The 6,517-nt window shown below is 41.0% G+C and overlaps 1 long non-coding RNA gene across 1 annotated transcript; it reads left to right on the top strand.

Annotated features, from left to right (window-relative positions):
• Positions 1-2,702: 2,702 nt before the first annotated feature.
• Positions 2,703-6,221, top strand: LOC115070103. Its single transcript, XR_003849300.1, has 3 exons — positions 2,703-2,890; positions 4,823-5,005; positions 6,143-6,221. It is a non-coding gene; the product is annotated as an uncharacterized LOC115070103 (long non-coding RNA).
• Positions 6,222-6,517: the final 296 nt, after the last annotated feature.

The raw sequence follows: 6,517 nt of genomic DNA, 5'->3' as shown, positions 1-6,517 counted from the left end.
CCAACAACACAGCAGACAGTAGCAGGGATATCAGAGTATAAGGGCTCTAGTGGGGGGAGGGAGGCTATGGGAGGGTGCCATCTAGGAAGTGGGTATATAGTCGAATAAGATGGTTTGGGATGCTATGTGTGATATACACACACATTAAAAAAATCAACTAATTTTTTTAAATGTATTATATTTGAGGAGGAATCATGAAAATTTACATCATGCTAATTAGTAGAGGTGATAAACATTACCATTGAAATTTACCCGATGACTTCATAAACATATAGGCGCCAAGGATCCAAGTGCAACCGATTATGACTAGTAATAATCAGATACATACAGATTAGAGAATCATGTGCCAACATCTCAGTGTTAGTAGCAGAAACAATGAGTCTTTCTGCAAGGAACAACATATTCTAAAATGAAATGGAGATCTTTTTTAAAGGTTAAAAAACTCATTCAGTTTTATGTCTTACAGGGCTTATACTGAGTTCAATATTGTATAACTGTATTAACTCAACTGTGAACCTAGAAACTTGTACCCACTTATGAAAGAGATGTACTCTTGCTCTGGAGTGTGTTATTGAATATGTTAAATATGTAGTGAAATGCTTCTTCTAATCATAGTTACTAAAAATTTTTTAAAATGATAAAAAAATAAGAAGAATTAGTAGATGTGAAAAACATTACCATTGAAATCTACCTGACGACTTTACATCCATGCTCCAATGCCAAGGAGCTCAGAAAGTAACTGACTGTCACTAGTTATACTCAGATAGAGATTAGAAACGCATGTGCAAGCATCTTAATATCAATCGCATTGAAAATGAATTTTTCTGTATGAAATTGTGTATTTTAATAATGAAATGGAGTTCGTTTTTAAAGTTTAAAGCTTCATTTAATTTTGTGTCTTATAGGGTTTATACTGAGTACAATATTGTATAACTGTAATAATTCAACTGTAAACCTAAAAATTTACAGCCAATTTTGAAAAAGATGCACCTTAGCTCAGAAAATTTGTTATTGAATATGGCAATGCTGTTGTAATGAAATGCTTCTTCTAAGTATGTGGTCATTAAATAAATAATTAACTGGTAAAAAAAATTGGCTGGCGCCAACTAAAAAGCTATATATACTGTTTCTTGTCTAATTGTACCCTAAATCTTTGTATTTAACTGCCAAACCCCATGTGACTGCCAGTTACTTGTAATATATAAAAACCTTTTGAATTTCATTATAAGTGGCTTGTGGTAAAGGAAAAAAAAATTTTTTGAGCAATATAATGAATGTGATCTCTTAGCTTTTTTTTGCTCCCAAAACATCTTATATACTATATTTGCTTTTCTTCATGTGATGGAGAAGGCTACAGATGTTGTGGCACAGGATTATGCCACCCTGGACCTTGTGCTGATGTCAGAAGGTGGCGCATCCAGTCACCAAGATGCCTGTTGACCATGGGGAACTGAAACCGTGGAGAAGAAAATTATTGATAAGGGGGGACTGCTGAGCTGGAACTCCTGCTCCTTAATATAAAACCACCGCACACACAATTTGTGGTTTTGTGTGTGTATGTATGTTTGCATGTGTGGGGTCACACCTATACGTGTGTGTGTATGTATGTGTGTGTGTGTGTGTGTGTGTGTGTGTGTGTGTGTGTGGTGTGATGTGTGTAAGCCAGAAGTTGAAGTCAGGGGTCTTATTTATTCTCCACTTTATTTATTGAAGCAAGGTCTCTTGCTGAACCTGGAGCTCTCCAGTTTACCAAGCTTGTCCAGGAGATCCCCTGACTCTGACTCTGGAATGCTGAAATTACAGGCAGGCCACCACTCTGGCCTGTTCAGCTCTTTATGTGGGTACTGGGGATCTGAATTCTCTTTATCCACTGAGTCATCTCCTCAGCCCCCACAATTTATGTTTCTATAAAACAGGAAAACAGGAGGAATTGTGTGCAATTACAAGATGATAGGCCCTGGATGAGCGAAACCAAAATTGTTTCACTCAACCTGTGACACGCTTGTAAAAGAGTATAAAAGGATGGGAGAATTGCACACCAGATAGAAAGAAGCCTGAATGCCTTTTGTAGCCATAATGAAAATCAGCAGCATGAGGGAGAGGTGAAGCCCAGCACTGAGGCCCCTGTAGGGAAAGAGAGGGAACAAAAGCCTCGCCTAGGTTGCAGGGTGGACTCAAGCAGGCAGGCCAGCATGGCACCACTGCACCAAGTCAGCACCCTAGCCACACCAGCAGTGCCTCCCCATATTCCCTCTCCTGCCTCCAGAGAGGAAGTCAGATATGTGCCCAGTACTAGGTCTCAAGCTTCAGTCCAAAGGGCACCTTCAGGCAAAGGTCATAGTGAAGGCTCAGGGTCTACCTGCCCCTAAATCTCCTCTCTAAAGAGCAATTAAATCTTAGGTACCTATGAACTCACCTGATAAACTCAAACTTAGAGAATGAAAGCCTTTTAAAGAAAGAAATAAAAAATCATGCTGAGACCTGGTGACATCTTGCTTTGGGTGGCCTTCAGCTCACCCTTAATTTCCCTTCCTGAGGAATCACCCATTAACCTGCCTCCCACTTGGCTAATCATAAACTAAGTGGTCAGATTCACAGCAGTGCTTGTTACAAAAGAAAGAAAATGGGGAGGATTACAACTTACTTGATCTATTTTATTATTCATTTAATTAAATTGAAGAAAAATGTGAGAATTGCACACAAAAAGGAGCCTTTTGTAGAGACTTCCATCTGGGGAACAGATTTCTGAGGGCTCCTGAGACACAGAATAAACTTCCATGATGAAACAGACAGGACCACCCCCACCAAACTGAGTGAGTTTACCTCCACGAACCTGAACTGCTGAAAGATCCCTGGGTAGGATGGCTCCTCAACGTTGTGCGCATCATGGGTAAGGCCTGAACAAAGCCAAACTTTTTTGAGTGAGTTATTAAAACTGGACTTTTTCTTGGAGGGTTGGGTAGCTTTATTTTCAATTACTAAATGGCTTCTTAACCAAGCAGCTAGTCAGGGCTTTGAAAGCTCAATTTGAAATATAGGGAAAGAAGTGGCAGAGAGTGATGGGGTAGGGTAGGTGCAAGGCTCAAGGAAACATGTATGGGGTGTTTCAAAGGCACAAAAGAGATGGTAGGAGCCCTGTGATGGAGCCTGAGGGTCTCTGTGCTCTGCACAACCTCCCAGAAAAACACCTGTCTATCACCAGAAAGACCAACTGTTCAACGTGCCTAGATGGAATGCAAGAAGAGATTCGAAAACACAATTAACAGCAGAAAGCAAAGTTGCTTTTCCTACAAGCTTACTGTCAGGAGCATTTTCCAGTCACTTTGCTTTGCTTTACAAGACAGTATTAAAAACAGGACACCAAAATACTGTCCTGGGGCTGGAGAAATGGCTCAGCAGCTAAGAGCACTGGTGGCTACTCTTGCAGAAGTCCTGGGTTCAGTTCCCAGCACTCATATAGTGGCTAACAACCCTCTATAACTCCAGTTCCAGGGGATCCTGATGTCTTCTTCTGACCTCTGTGGGCACTGAATGACACAGGTGCACTTACATACATGCAGGAAATATACTCATAGACATAAAATGAAAGTAATAAGTTAAATTTTTTAAATGCTACCCTGGAGACTAGAAAGAGTATGAATTCTCGGGTGACAAAGTTGAAAGTGGTTACCTGAGCAGATGCTTATAAACCTGTGTTCATGGCAATATCATGCACAAGAGCCAACAAATGGAAGCAGGGGACTGGAGGGATTGTTCAGTGGTTAGCACTGGTTGCTCTCGCAGAGGACCTGAGTTCAGTTCCCAACATCCACATGGCAGCTTACAACTATCTGTAACTCCAGTTCCAGAGGATATGATTCCCTTTTCTGTCTTCTGTAGGCACCTGCACACACATGGTGCACATACATACATGCAGGCAAACACATAAAATTTTTTTGTACTAGGTGGAGGCAACCCATGTGCACACTAACAGATGGAAGGGTCCGAAAATATGGTACATACATATAATGAAATATTAGTATGTTTTTTGAAAAAAATGAAGCCCCATTGTATGCTACATGGATGAACTTTAAGAACATGATACTGAGTGAAACAAGTCAGTCACAAAAGGATCTACTAGGTCACTTATGTGTAGTACCTAGGGTACTCAGATTCATAAAGACAGAAAGAATGGGGTTGACAGGGCTGGGGAAAGGGAAGGAGAAACTGGTGTTTGATGAGGTAAGAGTTTCAGTTTGATGATGCCAAACTTCTAGATAGATGTGGCAGTACTTGCACAACATGAGTGTCCCTAATTCCCCTGCACTGTACATTTCAGAATAGCTAGGCAAGGTGGTAAAATTCTCTGTGTGAATGGTTTACAAAAAACAAACAAAAAACTGAACAGTCAAGGCCATATTTTGAAAATTTATTCATTTATTTTATTTATTTTACACATGTGTGTACCTGAGTGCATGTATATGCACCATGTTCATGCAGTACCCATAGGGGCCAAAAGAGGGCATTGGATCTCCTGGAACTAGACTTACAGGTGGCTGTGAGTCATGGATGGAGGGGCTGAGAACTGAACCTGGGTCCTTTGGAAAAGCAGCAAGTGCTCTTAATCACTGAGACATCTCTCCAGCCCCTCAAGGCCTCCAAGCCTCACTTGAGCCCTCATTTCTTGTGATGTTCGTGCAGGCCATGCATGAAAAACTGGCACTGATCATCTGGTTCAGGTTTGGCTCATATGCCAAACCTCTCAGTGAAAACAAAATGTTCAATCTTTAAGTAGTTCCCTCCCAAAAAAATACTCACAACTAATCAATCATAATGTTTTCAGGGCAGCAAGAGCAGTCTGTATTAAATGTAACCTTGAATCCTCATACCTGGAGGGCACCCTGAGCCATCCATCCTTTTAAGCCCTCCCACTACAGTAAGAAAGTGGCCAGTTGCAGGGGCATCCTTCAGATGACAGAGAAACACTCAAGAGACTGGGAAGAAATGAATCGTCATGGGTGACCAGGTAAGTCAACAGTAAAGTTAAAGATAAACCCAATTTACTTTAAGTTCCAGGTCATGAGAAGGTATATGGCAATGTGCAGTAGTGGAAACCAAGAGCAGCAGTTTAAATTCTAACTCTGCCATGTACTAATTAAATAATCTTGGGTGAGAGCAAGCTTCTAAATCTTTTAAGTTCAGACTTCAAATGATGGAAATACCTCCCCCCCCCCTTAGTATCCATGGGAGATGCATTCCAGGCTCCCCCTCTAATACCGAAGTTTCACAATGTTAAAATCCCACTGGTACCAAAATCCCATGATGTTTGAATAAAATGACATCATACTTGCATAGTTCCTACACATCCTCCTATATTAAATCACATTTAAATGACTCACAATACCTAGCAGTGTGGATCCTGTGTGACTCGTTGCTGTATTGTTAGGAGATAAACACAAGAAAAATATTCTGTACATGTTCCGTACAGATACAATTTGTTTCTTCAAATATTTTGATTCAGTTGGTTGAATCCTCAGATGCCCAACCTGTGAAAACACAGAACTGCCTGAAAATTGTCATTTCATAGGACAGTGTTCTCGACAGGTGGGGGCTGAGAAAGACCAACTGTACTTGCCACTCAGCCTCTTCTTTCTCCTTCGCAACGTCCTGATCATGTTGTAGGGGCAGACTGCAATTGACACAATGTGAGCCTCTTTAATTACTCCCGGTAATTATAATACTCTGCATGCACTGGAGGGCATTATCATTGTAGCTTTGGGAAAATTTAATGAGGACAGATATTGGATGCATCTGGCAGAGTCCATAATAATGAGTTTTATCTTTTTCAGTACTGGGGCCTGGAACTTCACACATGCTGGACAAGTGGCCTGACACTGAGCTATAGCCCTAGACCTTTCTTCACTTCTTTATTTCAGGGCAGGGTCTCCCTAAATTGCCAAGGCTGACCTTGAACTTGAGACTATAGGTCTGTGCCTGTGATTGATTTTGCATTAATTTGTTATTCCACAATACTAATATTAGATTCTTTCAGACCTTGAAACAAAATACTTTTGAATGAATTCAAAACTCTTTCTGCGTCCAAGACAGCATGCACTCAGCCTTCCGTGATTGTGTATTCATTCACACATAATTTTTTTTTCAGTGCTGAGGCTCAAAACCAGGCCCTTGTGCATGTTAAGCATGTGTTCTCTCACCGAGCTATTCTCCAAACCCCTACAGGTAATATTTCTTTATTTTTTAAGATTTATTTTAAGTTAGGGGATGAGGTTAATATGTACATGTGAGTGCAGGTACCTGCAGGGACCAGAAGAGGACACTGGAGTTGGAGACCCTCAGGCTCTGTCTACACTACTTTGGGTTTGACTTACTTCCAAGCCACCCAAGGGTGCAAAACAGTATGAATTATGGCTATGAAAGAGTAAGTGGACAAGCCCCCCAGTGCTTTCCTCTCTCCATATAGATAGTGTCTCAAGACTGATGACCAGTACAACCCTGAGTCTTCCAGCGGTTTGGAAGG

Source organism: Nannospalax galili, unplaced genomic scaffold (genome assembly GCF_000622305.1).
Source record: "Nannospalax galili isolate Female #2095 unplaced genomic scaffold, S.galili_v1.0 scaffold72, whole genome shotgun sequence".
NCBI lineage: Eukaryota > Metazoa > Chordata > Mammalia > Rodentia > Spalacidae > Nannospalax > Nannospalax galili.
The sequence above is the reverse complement of the archived record's forward strand: the minus strand, read 5'-3'. Positions and strand labels throughout refer to the sequence as shown.